This window comes from Cryptomeria japonica, chromosome 8 (assembly GCF_030272615.1).
Source record: "Cryptomeria japonica chromosome 8, Sugi_1.0, whole genome shotgun sequence".
NCBI classification, from domain to species: Eukaryota; Viridiplantae; Streptophyta; class Pinopsida; order Cupressales; family Cupressaceae; genus Cryptomeria; species Cryptomeria japonica.
The window spans coordinates 3594078-3606852 of NC_081412.1; the positions used below are offsets into that span (position 1 = coordinate 3594078).

The window sequence follows — 12775 nt, forward strand, 5'->3', positions numbered from 1 at the left end:
CATGATATCTGCCCATTGGACACCGGCTATGAATACAATAAATAGTGTTGGATATGACATTAATAGTGTATCCAATGTATCTATGTTTGGCCCGTATCTAGTACATCTGGATATGGCACCACATCGTCTAGCGTGCTATATCTAGTCTAGAGCTCACAAAAAAAATTCAAGATTTGAAAAAAAAAATCTGACATAAAAAAGATGTTCATAATTGTTTTGGATATGGCACCACATTATCCAGTGCCATATCTAGTTCAATGTTCATGAAAAAGCATTCAAGATTTGAAAAAAAAAAGTCGAATGTAAAAAATTCGTTCACTACATTTGTGAGTGCCTGTGTTAATTCGTGCACACACACATTTTCAAATAGGTAGACACACACGTTAATTTGGAATGTGTCATGGAGCTAATCTAGTGAGTTAATGTGCTTTATTTGAGCTTCTGGGTTTTGTCGATAGAGGCACAAGCATCTGCACAGTTAAACAAAGAATAATGGCTTGTTCTATGATAATAAATTGGGTTATTGGATTATTGGGTATATAGCCTCCTGTTCCCATATGGATACAGTTTGAGTCGATCTAACATTGGTATGTGCATGGTTATGCCCAAGGTACCAATCGAGCACCTTATGTTCTGTATTGGAACTTGTAGAAGGACCCACAAGGAACTTTGAATGCTTGAACCTATGGGTACTTGCAACCCTTGGGTCCCTAAAGTCAGCAAAAAAGCATTAAAAAAAAATTCCTTAAAGCATTTGGTTGCCCCAAAGAATCCATTGAAATGATGGGCCTTGAAAATGTTGCCCAAGTGATAATAGACAATGCTATAAATTGTAGAGTAGTTGGTTTTATGTTTGCATAAGTGATAATAGACATATGTGTGCATTTTTTTGGACACCACGTGTAGTCCACTCACTCAATTTGATTTCGCAAAAGTTTGGTGCAGAAGTTGAGCGAGTCAAAGAAATCTACACAGTCTGAACAGATTCATATGTTGTGACTAATTATTATATGCCACAATTCATCTTCAAGGCCTTCTCCAAGTTGGAATTGTTGAATGTAATCTAAATTTTTATTTTTAATTGGTGATATGTGACATATTTTTTTACACCATGTTAGATTGCCAAAACTTGATTTGAATCTCACACCATCGTCTTAAGATGATTTGTGAAGGTGTGAGGCATTCAATGTTCTTTTGTGAAGGATTTTTTTGTCATACTGTCATACTTGTACCCATGCCTGCACCTGCACCCATACTAGAACTGATAACTTAGATAATAAAGGATGACGTTGACTGCTATAGGATTTGTATAATATGAACAATCATAGTCTACAATAGCGCTGATAAATCAAAATTAGAAGAAATAGATGACCTCTGTAACTTGTTATATATAGATATAATATATACACACACACACATTTATGCACACACATGCATTTATATGTACAGACATAATATAACAAGATAAATTTTATAAACCAAGTTACAAAAAAAATAAAATATAAAAACAAAAAATTTAAACTAATGTTTTATATATCCTTTAATTGGATAAATAATGAAATATATTTATATTTTTTATATTTGTTGTGTTTAGTCATATTTGGAGGACATCCTGAGAATTTGCCATGTTTGTATCTGGAACTCCCTACAAGAAAATGACATATGTGGCAATAATTTTAAGTTTTTTTTGAAGCCCTATGGAGCTTTTTTTTCACAAATCGTTCTGGGGTGTGATTGATTTTTTCAGTTACATTATCCTATGTAGTAGCTAACGTTTTTCAAAAATGTATTGGCCAGAGTCTGTAAGTGACAACAATTGAATATAAACTTTGTTTTAATATTAGAGAGATGAGATTTCCACAGTCCATGCTATATTCAAATATGCTTCTGGATTCATTTGTGTAGAAGTTTTTGCTTCAACGTTTCGAATCACACTCTGTGATTCATCATCAGGATGAGAGAGCTGCAGGAGAAGAAAAAAATATTTCTTGGGCAGAAATATTTGTTTTAATATGTTTCAATATTTTTTGGGCAGAAATAAGAGCACTTAACTGTAGATGTTATCACATGTTGGAATGGACTTTCTATATGTACTGTTAACTTGCTAAGCCCTTAGTGCAGTTGAGTCTAAACGGTGAGGTTATCCATGGGTCAGATGAAGAAACATAATTTCAATTATGGTCGGATGTAGTCAGAGGTCATGTGTAAGCCTTTTGATTAATTTGTGGGATCATGGTGGTCATTATCCAATAATGTTTTAGTCGCTTAACAATCTTAAGGAGGTATCTGCTACATAAAATATTTGTGTCATCTCTTCACCCCTTTCTGCCAAAGCATTGATTCTTTTTTGGTTGTCTGAACTTTGCCGTGTGTGGAAAACTAGGGCTTGACAGGGAGAGGGAGTTGTAGAAGGACTATGAACCTCAGGTAAGGCTTATTTCGGCTGGAAAGTATTCTGAGTGGGAGCCAGGAGGACTATAGTGGTGAATTGCTTGTTGCTCTGTGATGGGCTCTGAGTTGTTGCTCATATTCTCCAAGGGAAGTTTCTCTTTGTTTGTATAAATTATTGAAAAAAAATAGATATCTACTGGGCATTTGATCTTGGTGGTGTTGTGTCTAAAACTTTAATGTCCAAACATTTTAGATGTTTTCTAAATTTCTTCAGATTTTACCTTTTGGTAGAATTATTTAATAAAACAATTACAGATTTTGTCTCCAGATTTGTCAGTCAATTTTAATCACCGTGAACTTTACAAGGCTACTTGCTACAAGCTTGTCCATAAACTTTCAGTCAAAGTTATATAATGAAATCAGCTTCCAGGTTGGCATAATTGAAGTCAATCCCTCCTTTGGCAACTGCAACCAAAATAGATTGTATTCAAAGCAAGTTGTTAAACAAATATATATATTTTGCTAAGAACTTGGTCTAGGAGTGGTTCCACTTGCTACTCGCTTAGCCATAACCATGTGATGATTTATTGGGATTCAATTGCTTTGTTTCAAGTTAAATTTTCATTGACCCATGTTTCATGAGTCAAATTTACATGATGAAATCAGTTTTCAGTTAGTATTATTCCTTTTAATAGGTTTATTGGCCCAGTATCTATGGAAGCCCCACCATTGAAAATTAAACCAAGATCTTACAATATAGCCTTAGATTTCCAACAGCACAAAATTCTATATCTAGAAATATATTAACAATATAAGATGAACTATCAAACTCTGCAAAGAGAGAAATACAAAAGCTCTTAAGCCAGTTGCACCTACTCAACTGCAGGACAAAGAGACAGTAACACCTTCAGGTAATACCCAATCTAGCTATCTCTGTCAATGGCTACATCATCATGATCCACAAGATATTCTTCAACCCACATCATCAGACCAGGTGTCTCTCTGTGATGTCCCCTTCTAGTTGACATCTGTCAGCTTGGTAGATTAGCCTATCACTGACCCTCGCAGGCTGATGAGGTTGGTTAGAGGGTCCCCTGGAGATTGATTCTCCATCTTCAGAGTGAACAGTATGAGCAGTGACAGAGTATTGTTTGGCAATCTCCAGTTTTGATGGCGGGCATTTCTGATGAGTACTTGGAGAGATATCAATATTTAATTACTTTAATTAAATATTATGTGGCAAACTTTAATGTTTTAATATTTTAAAGTCACTTTAAGTTATAACTTAAGTGAGGGTCTATTTCTCATCGGATGGGGCCACTTTAATATTAAAGTGGAAATGATTTGTTTTTGAAGCCTCAATAGTCAAAAATAAATATTAAAAGTTAAAACATCATTTAAATGCCAAATTGTACTTTTCTTGGGAATTGCGCCAAACCCTAAAGGAGGAGATAAAAGAAGTTTTTAGGCCTTCTTTTCATTATGGGATGATTTGATATTGTGTTTGCTCTGAGGAGATTTTGGCTTGAGGGTTTCAGCAGGGGTTTCTTCCTACCGATGATTTGAGAGTATCGGTACAGGAAAATGGTGGATTTCTGTGCATCAGCATTAGAAGCTGTGAAATATCAGTTGATTTTGCTTTTCAGTTGGTTTTATCCAAGAACCAAGATTGGGCAGATTAGACAGGGTTTATCTCATTTTATGCAAAGGATTGATTGCAGCCACAGAGTCAGAGCAGAGGTAGAAATAAGTGTGTTTACAGCAGGGGTTGTTGTGCATGTATGGCCTGCAGATCTTCCGTACCTTTCTTCCTTGAAAGGGTATGATTTTGTTGAAGGAGTCGTCCAAAAAATCTGAAATAAATCCTAAAAGAGACGCCTAGCTGGTAGCTTCAGTTTGAGCTGCTAAACTCACCATTTCGGGTAGTTTGGACTGATAAAGAATTTTGCTGTCATTATTTACTGCTGTATGGCAGCAAGGACAAATAAGGGGTTTCATAAATTTGAGGTATTTGACAATAAATGGTCTTGTCTGATTTCTTTATCGAAGGTGTTTATGCAAATTGGATGTAATAAGGGTTTGATAATCCTATTTTCTGAAGTTCAATTAATTTCCAGCTCTTTCCAATATTGCTTTTTGCAAACTATTTGTTCAAAACTAGCCCTTGTTGTTAGAAATTGCAAAGTACAAAACATAAAACGCAACAGGTTCAACTAAACTTCCGTTGTCTGAGTTGAGAGCCCTTGGTAGGTTCTTACACTCTCCCATAAGAATGACATTTTGATAAGCCCAGAGAGGTGGGAAACACAACACAAAACACACATCTTTATCACGCTTCACATGGTGCAAAGAGCTCTCACAAAAAACCGGGAGAGAGAAGCTGCTTCTAACCTCGCACTGCCATTCATGAGTGACTACTTCCAGTTTGTATTAATACAACCAAAAATGTTGCATTCAAAACAAGATGTATAAACCATATAAACAGATCTTTGCAAGAAAGTGCTATATATTGGATATTGGGCCTAAGACCGATATTTTCTTGAAAAGATTGCAATAACCAACATTTGACTGCAAATTTCATCTCATTTTTTAACTTTTTTGAGATTTTATGATTTCTCCAAGATGTTGGTTGCTCAGAAATTCATTGCTGTGCTACATTGACAATTTCAATGTCACACATTATTTCTATTTCCTTTTGCTTTCCCTTCTCGACCCGTAGTGTTTGGCAGAAGCAGGTTTGTTGTCGATTTCATAGATCCTCTCATGTTAGTCTTGAATTTGCTTGCTTGTGTTTATGAAATCCTAGCCAAATAAATTTGCATGCCAAATTGCCACACTTTTCTTCACTTATATACATATCTTTGTGTAAAGATATGCAGTGTTTGTTTCTCTTCTATTTGTTTTTGTTTCAATCATGCAAGTTTGAAGTGACTCACAGATTCCTCTATACTTCGTATCTTGTTGTACTAAATAAATGAAAACAAACCTATATAAAGATGGAGTGAATGTGTGCATTTCTATTTTATTTTATTTATCAAAATAAAGAAGTTAAATATAAAGAGATTTTCCATTCAAAGCTAAGTTACTAGGTTCTTTGGGAAAGGCATTTGTATTTTTAAAATTTAGCGTGGGTCTTGGTTCACTTGAGATGGCTGGGTGTTTGTGAAGGGTTTGGCCCCAACAGCTTTAGTCCTCTGTGCGTCTGTTCCCACTGAAAATCCCCCCATAAAAAAGTTGAATATTTTTTTTTGAAAACATTGAAAATAATGTAGTGCCTCATCATGAGAAATATTTGCAAAATATCGAAAATAATGCAGTGCCTCATCATGAGAAATATTTCAAAAACATTGAAAATAATCTAGTGCCTCATTGTGAGAATTTTGAATTCATAGATTTTTCTAAAGAGGTACTGATCTTCAACATTGGCAAGAATCAACCTGTCATGCCCCTGCCAAGGTAGGGTTAGCAGCCATTTACAGCAAAAAGTTAAAAACAGATTGCAGCATTAATAAGTAAAACGTAGGCATTATAATAACTTTCCTTGAGTGAGGTCGACCATGGAAAGGGGAAATTAATCATCAAGGGGAACCGACCAGATGATGAACTGGGCGATAAAATAAATAGTAATAGCTGACCCAGATGTAGGGACTACTGCTGGCCGACCTCCCTCATGTTGATGCCTTTATCACCTATATTATATGGCAGCGGCCACTTTAAGGGAAGGCAAGATAAGAGTTGCTGTCCGACTATATTGAAAATAGCAATGAAACTTATATAAATGCTCATTGTCTAAGTAAAAGCAGGAAGCACGGAATAATATATTGTGAGGCACATCGATGATTTTCTAATGCAAAACAGGGATCTCATTCCAAATAAAGCAGCAATCCTAATAATTAATTATAAAACAGCAATCATTAATTATAAAACAGGGATCTCATTCCAAATAAAGCAGCAATCCTAATAATAATTAAAGACAGCAATTTCATCATGTTAACAGCAACGATCAGGTTAGGTATTTGAAGGGACGCCACCCTTGAAGAAAGGGTGACCGTAGGAAGGGGCACAACCTTCTGTAGACCCCTAAAAATTGCACAATGAATTAAGTGAATTTTATTCATTTAATTATCCCTAATTCTTCCAATTAATTAAATTAAGATTTAATTAATATCCCTATTCTTCTAATTGACCTTTTAATCAAATTAAAGATTCGATTAAATCTCCTTCTTCTAGCCTAACCTATTAATTAAACTAAGGTTTGATTAAGTACGCTTAGCCATTTGATTAAATAAATCTTATTTATTTTATTAAAATCCCATTTTCCCCTTTTGATTAAATTCACATTTAATTCAAAGTCCCCTTTGCAAATAAATAAATCATTATTTATTTGTGAATGATTCCCCCACTTGCAAAATCCTACAAATGCAAGTTGCATCCCTTTTGGCTAAATTAAATCATTTTAATTTGCTAAAATACCTATTTTCCTCACCCACTTGCAAAATCCTACATTTTTCATTATTCCCCTAATCATCCTTCTAGAAACATCCTAATCATGTCTAATCTCCTAATCATGTCCTTTCCCTAAATTTGGGGGAGTCACTTCTCCAAATTTGGAAGAAAGTCTTCAAAATGCATTTAAGACTTTATCTATCTCAACAAGTTAACTTGTTGAGTCTTCCAAACATGTAAGGCTCTTACATAAACCACTAGTGGTTTCCCTCTTTGGGCAAGTTAGCTTCCAAAGTCTTCAAAAGGCATTTAATGCCTCTTACAAGCCCACATCCCTTAGCCATGATGGTTGTCCCTTTAACCATTTTCCCATGTTGCACAAGAGTTTACCTCTTGGGTAATAGCATGCCTCCCTGGTTAAGGACATTATCCAGTAATGTCACTCCTTGAGGCTATTGCTAATTGCTTGCTTAGCATCTAATGCTTGTTTAGCATCCCCTCAAACCCTCTCAAGGTGACATTTGTCAACTTGGGATTGGATTGAATCTATCCCATGGATTGATAACTTTCAATCCTAGCCCTTGTTGAGATTACTCAATCTCAACCATCCATTTCTCTATTTTGCCTATAAATAGAGCCCATTCCTTCTTCAATTCATCCAAGTCGTTTGTGCATCAAAATTATAGTCACATTGCATGTTAAGGAGCTCTTTTTGTCATCGCCAATCATCAACATCATCCTCAAGCATCCATAGCACATAGGTTAGCTTCATTTAGTTGCATTTTAATCTTCCATCCTAGCTCAATTTCACTTCTTTTATAAGTTTTGCATTCTCATCTTAGTTTAATAAACTCACATGGCATACTTAGCTTTCAATTTGGAATATACTTTGTCTCCTAATCACCTAGCTTGCATCCTTCATCTTCATCTTCATCTTCATCTCTTAGCACTCACTAGAATCCTAGTTGCATCCATTTCAATTCTAGTAGCATTTTTCATATAACTCGTTCTCTAGGTTGTCATCTTGAGGATCAAGTGCTCTTCCAAGTGAGGGCCACCTTGATTTTTAGAGATCTTTAGAGATAGAGGACAATGAGGCGATTTTACAGTTTTTAATCTATTCATGTGTTTTGATTTCTAACATCTAATGCAATGCTTCATTGATGTGTTTGAAGTGTTTTCCATCTTGCAGGTGGAAGACCACATTTCTGGCATACACCTTCCATTTCAAAGTAAAGGTTATTTAAGGAGAATTATGTCTGCATCAGAATGGGACTCAAGCAAGCAAGTAAATCAAGTGATCATCAATCGAACAATAGAGAATCAAAAGACAATCATATAAGGAAGAGAATCAAAAGACAATCATATAAGGAAGACATATCTAATTGCAGAGATATCAGAAGTAGTCAGCAGACCTTGTTAAGCACAAAGTTCTAGGTATGATGTTATATAATCTTTATTATGCTGTGTCACTCATCATATAATAATGCTTGAATTGATAAGCCATTAGTATATCATTTCTCATGTTATTATTTCTGCTATTATTGTGTGTGTGCGCGCACAGTTAATTATGATAAAGATTCCTTTAAAGCTTTTATCCAATCTGCCGTTCCATTATGGAGGGGATAATGTACTTATGGGGGATGCAAGTAGCACATGATCCATTCATGTAGAACAACTCCCAATGGGACCGGGAGGCTGAATGGCAAGTGTCATTCCATGATCATGGGCTTGATGGATAGGCTCGAGGTGCCTTGAAATCTCCCAAGGGGCTCCATAATGTGGATGGGTTGTTGGTCAATACTTGAATAATATAATATATAATACATATAAGGGATGCAAGTAGCCCAAGTTCCATTCAAGTAGAGCAACACTGAGTGGGGTTGGGAAGCTGAATTGCAGGTGTCATTCCATGCTGATGGGCTTTATGGAAAAGAATAAGCTCGAAGCACCTTATATGATGCTTTAGGGGACTCCATAATGGGGATGGGTTGTTGGGGAAAGTGTTATTAAATCCCACATGTAATTTACAAAGATGAATAAGATAATGTTCCGAACCCTAGTAGGAAAGATCGATTTTATATCAACAGGATTGAGGGGTTTCAATCATGATCTAATTGATAAATGATACCTCTATTTCATTTCTTACTTTAGTTGGGATTGTGATTTTAGGACAAAAACTAGGGCAACCACAAAAGGGGACATTACACAATCTAAATTCATTTCATTGTAATTGACGATGCCATTAAGGCCAAAAATTATTTGTTCTTTTCTATGCATGTCACATCCTGAAGACAATAATATGTGGACATTTTTGTACTTTTCAATTTCCTTTATTAAAATGCAAAGGTTAGAAAGCCAAAGGGATTCATTTGCACCTTAATATTTTTAGTATTCTTTCTTATGTTTTTTTTTTGTTATTTTAATATTGTTTATTATTTTTATATGTTATTTAATATTATCTAAGTTTGTGCTAAGGCTTTGGGTTCTTCCCTTGTAGGTCCAAGGTTCAACTCTCATTGATTGGGTTTACTTGGTTATTGGCGTAATTGAGCCAAGCTTTTTGCTCAAGGGGTTTAAAGGGGGGAAAGGGGGGCAGCAAGGGGGGTAGGGGGCTCACTTTGTCTTGAGATAAGCTCTAGGTCGTTGGGCGACCCTTATGATTCCCCCTCGTAAAAAAAATTATTTATTTGTGTCATGTTATAATATATTTTTTTTATTATTTATTCATATTATGTTTAATGAGCACCTTATATATTCCAACATTGAGCTTTCCAAATGACCAAAGCAATGAATAAAGCAAAAGAATAGATGATCTAGATGGGATTGGCAAGAAAAGCTCATCACCAAATACACCCTAAAGATCTAGACATATGGCCAAGACTCCTTTAAAATAGAGGTCTTAGAACAAGCAAAGCTTGTACAGGTAGAATGCCAAACATACCAAAGAAGCTAAAGAAACCAATGAGTATAGCCAAACTTCTATGGATAAAGGCACCAATAGGAGTAACAATTCATGAAAATGAGTTATCACTAGGGCAAGTAGAGCTCATATGAGTTGTGATCTTTATAAACAAGATGGGTAAGTTGAGAGGCTTTCTCAAGGATTAGAGACCCAACTTTGAAACATTCCAATTTCAATTCTCCTTGGTAGCAGTCTTGGCAAGACAAACATCAATCAAGTTTCATTCTCACAAAATGTGAACAAAGGATATAGCTTCAAATTGAGGAGTAAGATGAAGAAGTTGATCTATGAAAATTTCAAGTCTCCATGAGTGCTTCTAAGATCTTTCTCCTTATAGGAGAGAAACCATGATAAGGGAATTAACTTGATAGATAACAAAGATTCCAGCGCAATATGAAAGCTTTTTCAAGTGCATAAAGAATAGCACAACCTTCCATCTAAATTACTTGAGAAGAAAAAAACTTATTGATCTATTATTAGCATGGTCAATTCTGTCAATCCTTGTAGCTCTAGGGTTCCGCAAGAAGAGCCATTAGTATTTATTATGATATTACTATTAGGATTCAACTGTGTACAATATCATAATTTGACTTGGTGTGGAAAGTATCTCCTACTTATCATTAGCATTTATTTTGAGAAAACTTGAGGTGGAGTAGCAATAAATTGAAGTGTGAGCCTCTTTGAGATCCAAATATTAGGGGGAGGGAGGTCCACATCTATAAAACAATTAGCAATGATAGTCTCTTTCATGGAGTAACAATAAATTGAAGTGTGAGGCTTTGAGATTCGAAGATTAGTGGGAGATAGGTCCACATCCATAGAACACTTAGCAATGATGGTCTCTCTCATAGAGTCCAAAACTTTTGCTAGGTTTTAGAGAAGATTTTGGTTACCTTGGAAGATTCGATGATTTTGTTCTAGTGCTATTTGTGAAAGGATGAAAACATGGCCAAACTCCCAAGCAACATTAAGGAAGCTAGACATAAAAGGTTGTTGCTCCGTGCTTGCCCAAAACAATGACAAAGAAGTGGCATGAATGTTAGGATGATTTTAGAGTAGCGACCATTGACCCCAGATGCTTGAACCAAAAGGAAGTTAAAAAAAGAGGTGGGCAATTTATTCTTTTGCATATCCATATTGAACACATCTTGAGTGTCTTGAAAACCTCTCTTTTTGATGTTATCCTAAGTAAGACATTTATTTTTGCTGAGTAGCTAGATGAAGTTACATTTCGTCCAACTAAATTTATTCCATATTTTGTTCCACCACTGAAAATCATTTTTCTCGCCATTATGCCCGACAAGGGACTTGTTCCCAAGTTTATATAATAAGACCCTTTGGGATCATGACCCCTTGTAAGGTCATCATTACCCTCCAAAGAGCCCTTGTTATGCCAACTACTAGAATCTTTCCACTTCTGGTTCATGGATCCCTACTATAAGAGGACTCTTGAAGTCAACGACTAAAGTCCACACAACAACATTTAAGGATTGGTTTAGAGGCTAGACGGCAAGAAAAGAGAAAATGATTGGAGAATGAAGATTCATTGGAAAAGAGAGACCATTGCTCACTTTTAATAATTCAGAATAAAACATTCCCGAACAAGAAAAGCTCCAATCTTGATCATATTCTATACCATCGAACCTTTATCCAATAGACTCACTCTAGGATCTTAAAGGCATCTTCTCCACCCAAGCATTTGAAATTTAAAAGTTTATCCCATGGCTATGAAAATTTACACCATTTGTAGTAAAGCTTGGTAGCCAAATCTTGGCTATAAAGAACAATGGATTGAAGGACCAAGCCAACATCTTGCTTAGGCCTACATACTTATCCAAGTTGATAAGACTCGAATTGTGGGAGCCCAAATTGCCAACATACAATTTTTTTGGATAAGACACTAAGTTCCCAAGGATGGTTTTGGGGGCGAATTAGACAAGAAATTTGTAGATGGGCAAAGCTTGCTAAACAAACTTTAGTAGGGTCAGGAGACCAACTAAGGATAGCCATTGAAAGATCTAGTAATTAACCCTCATTGTGAAATTATAAACTATCTTGCATTGATACTGTTTTGTGAAATTATAAACTATCTTGCATTGATACTGTTTGGGATTTGTTGCAAATAGAGTAATGTTAAGGTAATCAAATGAACGAAAAACAATGTTGAAGTGAAGAATATGAGCTATTCTTTGCTAGATAATATGGGGGGTATTAAATAATAATATATTGGAATTGACTTGATTAGTCTAGTTGGCTAGAGTCAACTAAATATGTATCTAAAGCTTTTCTAAAATTAGCTGCTTCTTGAAGTTCGACATGATTCATATCAACAAATTGAAGACGACTTCTAGAGTTTGCACCTTGAGTAGTAGACCAACCAAGAATGCACTCAATACTTATATGTTTTTGCAGTAATCTACCTAGACCTTTAGCCATAAGGATGAAGAGGATGGAGATGTTCGGAGAGATATGATTACTTTGTAGTCCTATAGAAGCAAAGAAAAGGGGAGGAGGAGCATCATTGATGAGGACAAAGGAGGAAGATTCTACAAAATTCATCACCCAAAGGAAAGACCATCACACCTTATTGTATGCTTTGGACATACCCAACTCAATAAGAACAACCTTCCCCTTGCTAGACATAGCGTGAATAGTCTTCATAGTTGTAACGATACCATCCTGGATTTTATGCTCCTTAATTAACTCACAATACTCAAGAGAGCTAATGGAAGCCTTTACTCACTTCAAGCAATTAGAAATGAGGTTAGAAATAATATTGTAGTTGACATTACAAAGAGCAATAGGATGGAATTGTTCTAATGAGCTGGCATTCTCCCTTTTAGAAATTAGGGATAGAAAGGTGGTATTGAGAGCTCCAAGCATCCTCTTTTTGGAATGAGATTCTTGAACAACCTTTAATAGGTTTACCTTTAGGATATCATAAAATTTTCTACGAGGAAAGCCATTTGGACT

The 12775-nt window shown here is 35.5% G+C and overlaps 1 protein-coding gene across 2 annotated transcripts in view; it reads left to right on the forward strand.

Moving 5' to 3' along the window:
* LOC131028884 (protein STABILIZED1) overlaps positions 1-12775 on the forward strand; it is a 53062-nt gene that overhangs the window by 6845 nt on the left and 33442 nt on the right. The window contains exon 4 of one of the 2 annotated variants that reach the window (XR_009102664.2): positions 8030-8354. The exons of the other annotated variant lie outside the window; for it this stretch is intronic. The gene's annotated coding sequence lies outside the window, so the exon portion shown is untranslated. Of the gene's footprint in view, positions 1-8029; positions 8355-12775 lie in introns of those variants that run through there. 2 annotated transcript variants of the gene reach the window in all.